General features: G+C 40.1%; 1 pseudogene; it reads right to left on the bottom strand.

The window, feature by feature from the left end:
- Nucleotides 1-1,628: 1,628 nt before the first annotated feature.
- On the bottom strand, nt 1,629-5,944 carry LOC137049553 (uncharacterized; annotated as a pseudogene).
- Nucleotides 5,945-14,762: the final 8,818 nt, after the last annotated feature.

The raw sequence follows: 14,762 nt of genomic DNA, 5'->3' as shown, positions 1-14,762 counted from the left end.
AACTCTGTGTTCTATGGACAAAGACTTAAGAGTTTGGGTAAACACTCGTGACAAAAAATTAGTACCTTGATCTGCTTGGACAACTTTCAGAAGTCCGGAAGTCCAAAAGTGGAAAAGAATTTGGCCCCACTTTATATTAGGTGCCCTTAAGTACTATGTACGTACATCAAAAAATAAGTACAATGTACTTACTGTGTTCAAATTGTATTGCAAAACACCTTTGCTGATATTGAGGTGGGATACGGGTAGAGTTAGGGACAGGTGTGGTGGTATGGGTCAGTTTAAGGGTAGAGTTAGGGACAGGTGTGGTGGTATGGGTCAGTTTAAGGGTAGAGTTAGGGACAGGTGTGGTGGTATGGGTGAGTTTAAGGGTAGAGTTAGGGACAGGTGTGGTGGTATGGGTCAGTCTTTTCTCCTCGTGTAGCATTTACAGTCAAAGTTATGGATTTTCCCCATTTCGCTGTCTTTATGGCCATCAAGTGAGCGCTTTTGGTGACCCGCCTTCCATGTTTAAAATCCTTCTTGGCCAGTACAACCTCAAAGAGGGATCTAAAGTAAGTTGTGGTTAATAAGTGAATATTTAAAATGAAGGCATCTGTGTCCAAGAATACACTTATAAGTTGTATTTGTCTCCTTCCCCCGAGGTATGTGATTGGGGAATCCTTCATGAGACAAGGGCAAAGCAGGAATACACTGAGCGCACTGGTGTTGTTATACAAGAGAGGGGACTGTTCCTATCTGATAGCGGCCTGCTTGGTGGATCTCCGGATGGGATGGTGCTTGGAAACAGCTTGATTGAAGTCAAGTGTCCGTGGTCAGCCAGAACCAAGACTATCCTGCAGGCAGCAGAGAACAAGGACTTCTCCCTGGAGTTTGATGAAGGAGTTGGTTCCCTGACACTAAAAAAAACTCACAACTACTGGCATCAGATCCAGGGAAACCTGCACCTGACCGGAGCTAACAGCTGTCACCTGCTTGTGTGGACTCCCCTTGACCTTGTTCTTCTGCCAGTGCTCAAAGACACTACATATGCTGTAAACATTGACACTCTGGAAATATTTTATAAAGATTGTTTCCTACCATACATTCTCTCACAGTTGTAAGAACTGGTAAATGTGAAAATAAATGACAATTTAGCATTTCATACAAGGTAATTTATTTATTATACAAGTTTGTAGGCTCTTCACGCTACACACACAGAACTTGTAAAGGTAACACTATTTAACAATGTCCTTTTTACATGTTACATGTACTTGAAATAACAGTAAATTATGCATAATCACACGCAACTAACCCTCAACCAAATCCTACCCTAGCCCTTTAGTAAATACATGTAGTTAATAATATTACTCAGTACTTAAATATATAATAAGCCTTGATACCTTAACAGTTATACAGAAAATTGAACAGTTATACAGTTATTTATATACAGACATATATATTATATTCATTAACCTGAAAATTAGCCCATGATTAACTCACCTTAAAGTCATCCTAGGTGTAAATGACATTCTTCCTTCAGACGAATACAAACAAGTCCAAGGGTGAATGTCATTTATACCTAGGATGACTTTAGGGTGAGTAAATCATGGGCTAATTTTAATTTTTGGGTGAACTATACCTTTAATTCATCCAATTTCACGGAGAATGGGTGTTTGTAAATTTGTAAGACAAACACACACTTTAAGTATCTTATTTATATTTAGTTTGAACTGGTATGGAATGTAGTCCAAAATGTGAAAATTTCAGTCGCTGAATTGAACGCTCCACATGTATCCTAGCTTTTGATATCAATCTGTTGTTGTTCACTTCCTCCTGTGTAAACTGTGCATTGACGAGAAAAGACGGGATGTTCAGGGAAACTCCTTCTGGCAAAATGTCCCGAATTGTGAAGCCCTTGTCTGCCATGACCATATCAACAGGATGTAAATGTTGGAGAAGTCCACAATCAGCTGTTATTGCCTTGTCTGAGGCACTCCCACCATACAGGTCACTGAAAAAAGTAATCACTCCTTTAGGAGCAACACCAATTAAAGCCTTAAGTATGGTCCGTTGTAACGGAAATGAACTACAGCACCCATAATGCAATGCAACAAGTGGGAGGAGTCAGTAATCAGAAGGAAGTGGAAGTCGAATTCAAAAAGGATCACAGGTGTGTGTGTGTGTGGAAGGATGAAGCAAGGATAGAGGTTTTTCGTTTGGAGGTGACAAATGATAGCATAAGAGAGGTTAGAACTGTCTGAAGTCTTGAGAAGGTTCAAGAGTGGGAAAAATAGATGTGCTTGAAGATTACAGATGAGATGTGCTTCGTTTGCTGCACTGCGGAAGTGTGCTTCAACTACTATAGTTCCAGCAAGCTGCTCCCTAGTGGTGTTTGGGTCGACGTAAGCTGTATCTATCGATCATAAATGCTGGGGAAAAAGGATGCTGACAATGAGATGACAAACCCACAGATGACCATGTCATGCCAGTTGCACAGATGTGGAGGTTTGCTACGCCATTCGTCTACAGCTGCGTTTTGAACTGAGCGGGGTTGGAATGCCGTGACGACGGATGAGGTTGACTGGATTGTCCTGGTCAGACTGAAAATCCTCTGGTGCACATTGGACTTCAGGTAGGCCTTGAACAGTTTTCCTTCCTACTCAACGAGGCCTTAAATCCCTACTGACTGTCTAAAAGGATGGGGTTAGTGGACATTTAACCCATACTACACACACACACACACACACACACACACACACACACACTTATACGAGCACACCCCCATACATCACGTTTCTTTTGAAATTTGCTTGATAACATGATCATTCAAATGCGTTACCTGAATTTTGATATTCAGAAATCTTGTTTTGGACCTCTTGTGACTTTCCTATGAAAATGTTTAAATTCTTCTGTCTCTTTTTGAAAGATACTTGTGAGCCACTGAGGCTTATGTGATGATTTGATTTCATGAGATTTTTTTTTGTTTGTTTTCCTTGTTTCCTCCCTCCCTGATTTAAATAAGCAAGATGCATGAAAAAAGGAAATGAACCCACCTTGAGTTGAATAAAAAAAATAAGCCTATCAAATGTGTTGCACTTGTAACATTTATAAAATTATATTTGTACTGTTCTGTGAAGAGTGATTTGCATACCTAGACTCACTTCGTCACACCGTCGTTTGTACTGGCTGTACAAATGACACTGCATCAAGCCTCTCTGTGTTAGAGACAGCAACCTCTGTGCAGTTGAGCACCATCCTGCAGTTAGGGAAGGGCTGGAAGTAGGGGTGGAACGATTCGTTTAACAATGATTCGATTCGTATTACGATTTGAGGTTGTCGATACGATTTAAGGACGATATTGGTTCATTTAGAACGATATGATCCGAAACGATTCAGTGACTTGAAATCAATTCAGTAACTTTTTAGCCAAAAATTTAAATCAGTGTGACTGTTTTATTTCAACCGAATTGAATCGTTGTTAAAACGAATCGTTACACCCCTAACTGGAAGCAATCTGGCAGCGATGTTTGATTCTTGGCTGTGGAGGGGATGTTGTTCTCAAGAAAACCAACATACAAAACATCATACAGGGCTCCAATGATGGAGATAAAGATGTTGGTTACTGTGGCTCTGCTACAATTAAACCTTGTTGCAAGGTCTACGTGGCCACAATTTAGTCTAAGGGTGCGTTCACACTTGTCATGTTTGGTTGGATTAAAACGAACCCTGGTGCGATTGCTCGGTTAGTGCGGTTCATTTGAACATATGTGAACGCTGCCATCCGAACCCTGGTGCGCACCAAACAAGCGGACCGAGAGCGCTAAAAAGATGGGTCTCGGTCCGCTTCCAAACGAACTCTGGTGCGGTTCGATTGATATATGAACGCAACACGGACCAAAGACATGTAGACGGACCAAAAACCGGACATAATGTCACAAGATGAGACGCAAAGTCAGCTGATTTAACGACGCGGAAAGATCGGTGTATCCAAAATGAGTAACTTTAACGTTAGAGGGCAAACGTGGAGCAACGAGGAAGTGCCTCATCAAAATTTTGGTCCGACGAGCATGTTTCAAAAATGCTAGAAGAAACGCACCAAAAGCAAACCTGGCTCTTCTCATCAAAGGACCCGTGTTGCCCATTAGTCGGGACAGACGACAGAACTGCGCCGTCTCTTTTGCATAAGAGACGGTCTCTCTTCTGCATACAACGGAGGAAATCCTGCTGCTGTTTTGAATGTTTTGAACATTTTATGAGCTCTTCATGAGTTCTCAGCTGGTAAAAATAATGCCACATGTACACGCATAAAATGATGGTGAGTAATCCAGCACACAGTGTTGTTTTGAATGTTCGGTAAGCGAGCTCCTACGTCATATAAGCCGACCAATCAGGTTGTGGCGTCTCCCTGAGCCTTTGGTTCGGTAACTTTAGGCTCGCTGTTAAAAATGCCAGTGTGAACGCTAAGCGGACCAGGACTATATGTTTTGTTTTTTGGTCCGGACCAAACGAACCAAACTACAAGTCCGAACGCACCTTCATTAAAGTCAGGAGCAATTGATCAACTAGGGGCATCATTTGTACAGTCCAATCAGAATGATATTGTAGCTCAAATTTAGAAAGAAGTTATCATGTTGACAAGCGCGCGCGTTGTTCAGGACTCAGTTTACCTTCTAACACAACTGCTTGCTAAAATTCATAAAGAAATATTAATGTTCATCTTAGTTCAAATCGCACGTTTCACCCACAGTCAGGTGACTGACACTACTGGTGCGAGACGCGGTCGCAATCATGCCAGTTTATGATTTGTGTCTAACTGATCGCATAGTTTTCGGTTAAAATGTCAAAATGATCGCATATCATTTGAAAACATTTAAAAAGTATTGCAATATCATTACTATGATTATTTTGTCAGCTTTATCACGGGATTATGATGAACAGGTCTATTCACGTTTTAACCAAGAGGGGAAAACGCGACATCCCGGGTGTCCTGAGACACGCGGTGTTCTTCTGTAAGTTGTACTGTATCATATTATCATATAGCCTACCTTCTGACATTCATATTTCGTTCTGTAACTGGAAAAGAAGTGAAATTCAGCTCATGTGTAGCCTACATGATCCACATGATGAGTTTGAACTCATGACAAACATCTCTGTTTGAATTTTGATACAAATTTAACAGGAAATGGTGTTATGACAATCAGTTTATTAATATCTCAGTCATGCCCCCATCTTTCTGCAAAATGCTTACTGTTTACTTTAAGTGTAAAAAGGGGAGTCTTTGATTAATCTTTTGAAAGCATGAAATAAATGAAAAGAAGACAATATTATTTATTTTCTTTTACAGTTAAATTATTATTATATAATCAGGGAGTTTTTTTTTTAAATGTCGCAAAAGCACTTTGTTCCTTCATGAACTGACTACCTCTTTGCACTTCAATAAAAAAAAGAAAAGAATGTGGTATTTGGCATATTTGTTTTTGCTGTAGTTTTTAGGGGGTTATTTTTCCTGTAAAGATATCGATATATATCGTATATCGAGATATATTTTTTGCTCCATATCGCCCAGCCCTAAGAAGCGCTTCAAAAAGCAGGACATTCCCTCAGCATTCCCTTCATCATTCTCTTCCCTCAGCATGTCATTCTCCACCTCAAGAGCAACAAGACTTTTTGAAGTACGTGGGGTCTCTGCGATTACCATGTCAGCATCCGTTCCCTCATCATCACCACTGCTAGGAGTAGGGACCATTTGTTTCTTCTGTTTAGGGAGATGGCTGAGGTGCTCTGGGAAATGGAAAGTCTTTCCCTCATTCCAAGCAAATCGTGATGGCCCAGCAGCTTTTCCATTGGGGATAAGATGCCAACTGCACACCCTAGAGTTTTCACGACTGTAAAAAACATATAGTTTCTTTATGTTTGTTCTTTGTATGTACACTAAGTCAAACATGTAAACATACCTGGCCATTAATTATGATTCTGATCTTATATCTCAGACTTGCTTGCAATACCTTATTATTATAAGAAGGAAAAAAAACCATTAGAACAGTCAAAGTATGATAATCTGCTAACGTTAGAATGCTATTAAAAAGTATTAAAGAAATAAGGAACGTTAGCACTTAGCAGACTATCATACTTTAATGGGTCTAATATTTTTTCTTCCTACGTAGAGTTACACACAGCTTTGTGCTTCAGCTTGTCTGTAGACTGTTGCCAAAGCTAACGTTAGCGAGTTAGCTTTAGTTAGCTACTTTCATCTTAACTAAGTGGCACAGAACTGCCTGACAATCGAAACATGATGCAAGATTTGGGTTTATAGAGACTCAACAAAGGTATCAATCTGACATGTTTTTTCTGGTCCCCAGAGCTCAGGTCAATATCATTGACATTAAATCAATGTTGATTTGATGTCAGGAAATAAGACATCAGATCGATGTGAAATTTATGTCAAAACAATGTCTGTTCACTGTCTGAAAAAGTATATTTATTACTCGTTGTAAATCAATGTGACTCATTTTCAACATAGATTCAGAAAGATCTAGCCTGAATGTTTTTTAATGTTGTAGGCCTAGGTTTTTTTTTTGTTTTTTTTTTGCGTGTGTGTTTTTATTTATTTAAATCCTAGCATGTTTAGATTTAGTTCACGTTTTAAAATGACAGCATACATTATAATTGCATATAGCCTACTATAAAGCAGGACCTTTCACATAGTTTGCAAAGATTCTACCACCAAACCACTAGGGAATTTAAATGATGATAGCGGATCTATGTACCATATGTATTCACTAAAAGAAGAATCTCGAAACTAAGAATATGTTTGATTCAAATGTATGCAAATATTATTTGCAAATTGTCTCAAAATTATTATTTCCCAACTAGAATAAGGGTCTGTTTTCAGTATCGGTGTCTTTTTATTACTCAAGCCAGTCATGACGTAAATCTGCACACTTATGATACGGTAATCCGGCCTCTTTTAAATGGATTTTTACCATGAGAAACTTGGACAAACAAACCAGACTTGATTATAATAGCCTACATATGGAAAATTGCAGCTGACAGCATATCAAAGCAGGCTTTGAAGACGTTTTGGGCAATAAAGGATTCATTTTTTACTTCAGAATCAATTGGGACACAGAGAGACATTCAAAATCTTCAACTTTTCAAAATCCTTCACTTCCAAATCCTGGTAAGTAACCAGCTAGCATGCTATTGATGTTATGTTAATACACCATCTTATGCATAGGCTGCTTAATGCCGGAGACACACAGCAAGCGTGGCGTTTCTGCTGCGTGTCAGCCGCGGGGCGGCTGCCTGGCGTTTTCTCTGTCTTTGCACACCAGAAGCGGCGCTGCTGCTATTAATGTACAGGGAAGCCCTATACTTCATGTTAAATATAAATATATTGCCTATTGATACAGCAAAGACAACGCCAGCAGTAGCCTATTGACCATACATATATATGGTATTGATGGCAAAATAGGCTACAGAATATTTTGTTCTGTATTGACAGGTTTAATATTTCAAAATCGATAATTATGTTGTTTTTTATTATTATAAGTAGGCCTATATCTGCATTTATGTTAACCTAAAGACTTTCAAACATGTAAATGTCATTTATTAATATGTATTTGTGTCAAAATGCCAACATCTTTTCCTATGCTGTTTTGCCTAGAAACGCTTCCAACACGCTCGCGTGAAAAATAGGCGTCTCTTCTATTTGAAGCATGCACGCGTTTTCCGCGCGGCTGACGCTGGCAGTATGCAAGCGCTAACCGGTTAACATGGGAGCCGAAATACAAACGGACACGCCACGCAGCCGAGACGCTCACGGCACGCTGCAGTGTGTCTCCGGCCTAATTTTAAGGGGTGTGTAATTTCCTGAATTATGTTGATATATTTTCACTGCCATGTGTTTACCTGAGCTAGCTAGCTAACTTAACCTGAGGTTACCTATAATGGTTCTGTTATGATGGCAGAATTGTCTTTGTGTACTGTCTGCCAAAACTAAACTATTAAGCAAGGTTATGCAGTCACTTCAAATAATGTTAAAGTGTGTAATTTATCTACATATAACACTACTATTATTCATGGGGGGAAATAATTCTTAAAGGAGCACACCAATATTTTGTGAAATTAGCTTATTCACAGTCTCCCCAGAGTTACAGCTAGAGACACGCTTCTCGTCTCTGTGTACAGTAACTCAGTCTATATTTTCTTTTTTGCATCTACCTCACCTACAGTTTTGACCCACTTATGTCACTTTTTATGATAAAATGTAATCTCTACATGATTTTTATTTTGATCAGTATTAGCAAGATATGGCAACTGCTGTTACTTTTTCAGGTGCCTTCCAGAAGTCACAGTCCGGCACCATAGAAGTGTCCGTTGGTAGCCTGATGGCCAACGTTTTGCGTGTTGCTCGAGACAGAAAAGGAGGCACTGGGAGCCGGAAGGTAGGAGCTGCTGTGAACAACGATGTATATTTAGACCCAATCCCCTTCCCCTTCATCTTACCCCTACACATTTTCCTTTGAAAAGTGCCAAGACAAAGGGGTGAAATTATTCCCCTTGGAAATGAGACCCCACCTGCCTACATAGGGAAGAGTCTGGACTAATGTGATGTTTTGAAATCGCTGCTCTCTCACTTTGAATGAATGGCGTGTTCACATTTTACAATTCAGTGCAGTTAATTCCGACTGATTACTAGCAGTGAAATGAGATCCTGACATATGACACTATTAATTTAACACCGATATTAACAAAAGGTCTGACTGGATCCATTATCATATATGTACATATCTGAAATATCCAAAAATCATGAAAATAAAAGAAACTTCACTCACACCTTTAGACACTTTAGACAACTTATCATCTGTAATTCACACATCTTTGGATCGTGAGAGAAACCAGACCTGAAGGAAAGACTCTCTGGCTCAGGATTCAATCCAGGATCTTCTTGCTGTGAGGAGCCAGTGTTTCCCACTGAGACACTGTGCTGCCCTTAAGCACGGATATAAGAGACACTTTTACTATTTCTGTCAGAGTCAGACGTCTACAGAAGCTCTTACTGAGAATTAACTGAGCTTTAGATGTTGAGGATTTATGGGTCATTTGAAGTCACCATTGTGGAGGGAAGCGTTTGCTGTAGTTGGGCTCTTGGTCCCCGTACGTGTGTTAGCGTTTCTTAGGCACTTATTGTAACTGTGTGTTTGAAACGCAAGAGTTGAGGCTGAGAAAGCAAAGCTAAAGTGACATCCGGTGTTGTCAGTTGATGATAACTAAATCATCAGAAAGTGAGCATCTGATGTTGTTTTTTGAGTTCTTGTGTAGCACAATTGTAATTTGTTAATAGCCTCTATAATCTTGTGAATCTGCATTATTGGCCCCAATAGCAATAAAAGGACCACCTATCCTGACGGATGAGAAAAAATAACTTTGCTTGGTGGGAAGCATGTATGAGAGCAGAGTGTCATTTTCTTCAAATATATAAAACATTGTTCTTGCTTTCAAGGCAGTAAGTTACCTAACTATTCACGTTAAATTGAAGTAATGCTATTTGTATGTGTTGAGTAACAGGCTTCACAATGGGTTTTTTATTTATTTTTTGTACAGTATTAAACGTTCCCAAAAGTTCCATTGTGTTAAGTAATGTTTACACATCTTAATTATAAAAACTAAACAATTAACTACACTTGCAACAAATACACATACTTTCTGCTTGACATAAATGCAAACTAACAAGCTCAATTAAGGGTAGTAAAAAAAATGTTTCAAGCACAAATGTAACAAAACATTTGGAATACATAGGTTTAATTTATACAGTATATACTTGTGGAAATGAAAATATTGAATACAATTGTATAATTGTAAAGTATTTATTTAAAGTTTTATTTTCTCATATGTCAATGTGCAGCGTTCGAGAGATCAGAAGACACAAACAGCATACTGGCTACAGGTCTGAGCACAGCAGAGAGAGCAAACTTGGAAAAATATGGAATAGCGAGGACAAATGCAGCCGATGTGACAAAACAAAGACACAGCTTTTAGGGCAGAATGTAGGAGATGTAACAAGAAAGGCCCTTGGGAACGCATGTGCAAAACTAAATTAGTCCATGAAGTCATGAGGGAAGATGGAGAATCTGACTCATTTTACCTTGGATCAGCCCGGAAAAGGCAGCACAGAAACATGGACTGTCAATGTGACAATACAAAATACACCAGTACTATTTAAAATAGATACAGGGGCGGATGTGACAATAATAAGCGGACAGACATTCCAGAATCTACAAAAGAAACATGAACTGTGCAAAGCAAATGTCATACTCAACAGTCCGGGAGGCCAGCTAAAATGTGTGGGTCAATTCAGAAGCCACATAAAGCGAAACAGTACGAACTGACCACATATGTTGTAAAGGGCCCAACAGTGAATAATCTTCTCAGTAGAAGGGCGGCTAAAGAAATGGGCTTAGTTAAACACATAGAAGAAGTAAATACTAACAATGGGGACCACGGAAGGCTAAACACTGAACCAGTTAAGATTCTACTCAGGGAAGGAGCAGAACCATATGCTGTTAATACTGCCCATAGAGTCCCATTGCCGCTGCTTCAGAAAGTGAAAGAAGAATTAGAAAGGATGGAAGCTAGTGGTGTGATTGAGAGAGTCACCCAACCAACAGACTGGTGCGCACCTATGGTGCCCGTCATCAAACCCAATTGACAGGTGCAAATATGTGTAGACCTGAAAAGACTGAATGAAAACATCAAAAGAGAACGATTCATGATGCCGAAAACAGATGAAATTCTCGCAAAACTAACGGGAGCCAAAGTGTTCACATCTCTAGATGCCGCAAGTGGCTTTTGGCAGATACCGCTGCATCCTGAAAGCAGCCGGTTAACAACATTCATCACACCATTTGCCGGTATTGTTTTAAAAGACTTCCTTTTGGCATTAGCATTGCACCTGAGATTTTTCAGTGAAACATGCAAGAGCTGTTGTTTGGTCTGGAAGGAGTCCAAGTGTACATGGACGACGTCATCGTATATGGAGCGTTGATGCAAGAACACGACACACGATTGGAGCAGGTAATGAAAAAAATGGAACTTGCCGGTCTGAGATTAAATAAAGACAAAGGTAAGATACGAAAAAGTGAGCTGCACTTCCTGGGCCACGTAGTCGACAAGAACGGAGTCCGAGCAGACCCCAAGAAAGTCAAAGCTATTGCTGAACTCAAAGCCCCAAATAATGTACATGAACTAAAGAGAGTGCTGGGGATGATTAACTATATGGGAAAATACATATCCCTTCTGGCAACACTGGGAGGTCCACTATATGAACTCCTACCAACTGAGACTGCATGGAATTGGGACTCAGCACAGGAGCAAGCTTTCCCAAAAACTAAAGGAAGCGCTTATGACATCACCAGTATGGTCATTTTATGATGCAGAGAGGCCAACAACTGTATCTGCAGATGCAAGCAGTTACGGCTTGGGAGAAGTGCTACTCCAACAACACGGAGACTGCTGGAAGCCTGTCGCATACTGCTCACGAACCCTTACTAGTGCGGAACGTCATTATGCACAGATAGAGAAAGAGTGTCTCGCAGGAGTCTGGGCGTGCGAACATCTCAGCAAAGTGGAATGGGGCATTTCAAACTCATTACAGACCACAAGCCGCTGGTTCCTTTGATTATTTGTAAAGATTTGGACAATGTATCAGATGCCAAAGACTTTTACTCAGACTGATAAGATTCAATGTGACAGCTGAGTATGCTCCAGGTAAAACATTTGTTGTAGCAGACACTTTATCACGAAACCCACAAAGCAGCACCATGGACAGCACCACGGAAGTGGACGTCAGCTGCTATGTCAATGCAATCTTTGAATCCCTTCCTGCTTCAAAAGGCAAAATAAGTGCAATTCGGGAAGCGACGCAACAAGATGGAAAATTGCAGAGAGTGAAGCATTAATTTAAATTGGATGGCCTGAACATGCTCATGATGTACATCCCTCTGTGAGAGACTTTCACACATTCAAAAGTGAATTGTCTGAGACTGATGGCTTACTTATTAGAGGAAACCGGATCATCATACCAGAGTCTCTTCGAGGAGAAATTATCGAACAAACACATGAAGGACATATGGGCTTGACATATGGGCTTGACCAAATGTAGGGAAAGAGCACTCACATCCGTATGGTGGCCAGGACTGTCCTCTGAATTAAAACAGAAAACTGAGACTTGTACATTCTGCTGCAAACACAAAAGAACACAGAAAAAAAAGAACCTCTGAATCTAACTCCATTGCCAGAAAGACCATGGTAGCGCTTGGGTTAGATTTATGTGAGTACAAAGGAAAGAACTACATCGGACTCTCAGACTATTATTCCAGATTCTTACAAATCCTACACCTATCGAGCCCTACAGCTGAACAAGTCGTCACCTAGCTCAAAGCTACATTTGCACGATTTGGAATCCCAGAAGTTGTCGTGTCGGACAACGGCCCACAATTTGCGAGTGAAACATTCCAGTCATTTAGCTGTGAGTATGATTTTGAGCATGTGAGTCCACTTCAAGTCCACATCATCCCTCCAGTAATGGTCATGCAGAACGTGCGGTCCAGTCAGCAAAAGCCATCCTACGTCAAAAGGACCCAGTACTAGCATTGCTGAGCTACCGAACAACCCCAAATGTGTCAACTGGAATGAGCCCAGCAGAACTTTTGACGGGATAGAGACTCAGGAACACATTACCAACACTGGGCCGCAACCTCATTCCGTAGTGGCCAGAAACTAAAGCCTCCACTAAAGCCAGGAGATCCAGTCCTTGTCAAGTTGGATGGGGAAAAACAGAGGAAGTCTCCAGCAAAAGTAATGGGGCAGAGTTCAACGGAGCGCTCTTACATGAACAGTAGCCCAGAAGGGGAAATGAAAAGGCGTAATCAGCGCCACTTACAGCTTCAATGTCCCTCAGAGAGCAGTGATGATGCCAAAACAACAAGGCACCCAGAAACAAAGTGAGATGATGACACAGTTCGAATAAATGGCTCACTGCCCACAGAGACTAGTAAAAGATGTAGAGTAACAAGCTATGGTAGAGTGAGTAAACCAGTTCAGAAACTGAATTTGTAATACTGTATGTCTAACAAGTAGTGTAAGAATTGAGGTTAACAAACTGTTCTAATGTCAAAGTAAAGAGAAGTAAAATGTTGATAAATGTGAGAAGCATGTTATTGTAAGCAGTTATGTAAGTCATGCATACAGTTATTCTCTAAAATGGGAACTACAGTTGATTGTTCAAGAGAGCATAAGATGAATATTTAAAACACAGTCTTGTACTAATTTTTGTAGAGGTAATATACTATGTTCATTGTAATTCCGTATACCGGTTCTGTAAAAAAAGAAGAAAAAAAAAGACAGTTCTTAAAAGGGGGAGATGTCAAGAGAGTTATGTATGCAACTTTAAAGGAAGCCCTTTTAAGGAAAAGAGACATATATAATGTCACCTTGCACAGAAGATGCACCTGTGTACTTGAACCTCAGTTCATTGTTGTTTTCATTAATATATCCAAGAAAGGAGTTCATCGTCTGCCTCCTTTCTTGACAGGAGGTAGTGAGGCTGTAAGAATTTTTGATTTGTGTGTGACTCTGTCATTGTGTACAGCGATGTTGAGTGGTGGTAGTGCGAAAAGAGAATAGTGATGTGTCGTTCATGAACGATTCGTTCATTTTGAACGAATCTTTATTATGACTCGGGACTACCGAGTTGTCTCAGATAGTGATTCGTTCATTTTGTGTTGACCGCGCATGCGCATTACGCAACATATGGCCTCTGAATCTCCGAATGATTAGTTCTTTTGAGTCTCGGGTTTGAGTCTTTCGTTCTTCCTGTTAGTCCCATAGAGTCTATGCTGTCAGTAACGGAAACAGAAAAGATTAGTTCTTTTGAGTCTCGGGTTTGAGTCTTTCGTTCTTCCTGTTAGTCCCATAGAGTCTATGCTGTCAGTAACGGAAACAGAAAAGATTAGTTCTTTTGAGTCTCGAGTTTGAGTCTTTCGTTCTTGCTGTCAGTCACATGGTGTGTGTGTGTGTGTGTGTGTGTGTGTGTGTGTGTGTGTGTGTGTGTGTGTGTGTATATATATATATATATATATATATATATATATATATATATATATATATATACACACACACACACAGTTGGTTCAAAATTAGTCTAATTGAATTTGTGATGTTAGCCTTGAATAGTCAATATATTTCCCATATTTGTATATGTCTGATATTAACTGAGAATAATATAAAAAATAAAATGAATAACTACGTGCTTTTTACTAAAAAGGTTGTGAACTTGTGTTCTATACGGTGACAAGTCACGTGACAAAAGAACGAACGACTCAAACCCGAGACTCGATCAAAAGAACTAATCTTTTCTGTTTCCGTTATTGACAGCATAGACTCTATGGGACTAACAGGAAGAACGAAAGACTCAAACCCGAAAGACTCGTAAGAACTAATCATTTTTGTTTCCGGACCTGTGTCACGCACGGTCCGGGCGGCCCAGCCCCCAGCCCAGATCTGATCAGAGTCAGACACAGACGAGTCGACAGCTAACGTCTCGAGGAGCTGGAAGACACGAGAGGCGGAAAACAAACGTGATAAATATGAAGTTGCAAGAGAAAGAATGTTTTGGATCAGGAGGTGAGGTGAACTAACAGAGAAACTGCAATAGCCTGACCCAACAACTAATCAATTAATTAAACATTTCAGTTTCTTATAATTTGGCTTTGGTTGCT

This window comes from Pseudorasbora parva, chromosome 2 (assembly GCF_024679245.1).
Source record: "Pseudorasbora parva isolate DD20220531a chromosome 2, ASM2467924v1, whole genome shotgun sequence".
NCBI classification, from domain to species: domain Eukaryota; kingdom Metazoa; phylum Chordata; class Actinopteri; order Cypriniformes; family Gobionidae; genus Pseudorasbora; species Pseudorasbora parva.
The sequence above is the reverse complement of the archived record's forward strand: the minus strand, read 5'-3'. Positions and strand labels throughout refer to the sequence as shown.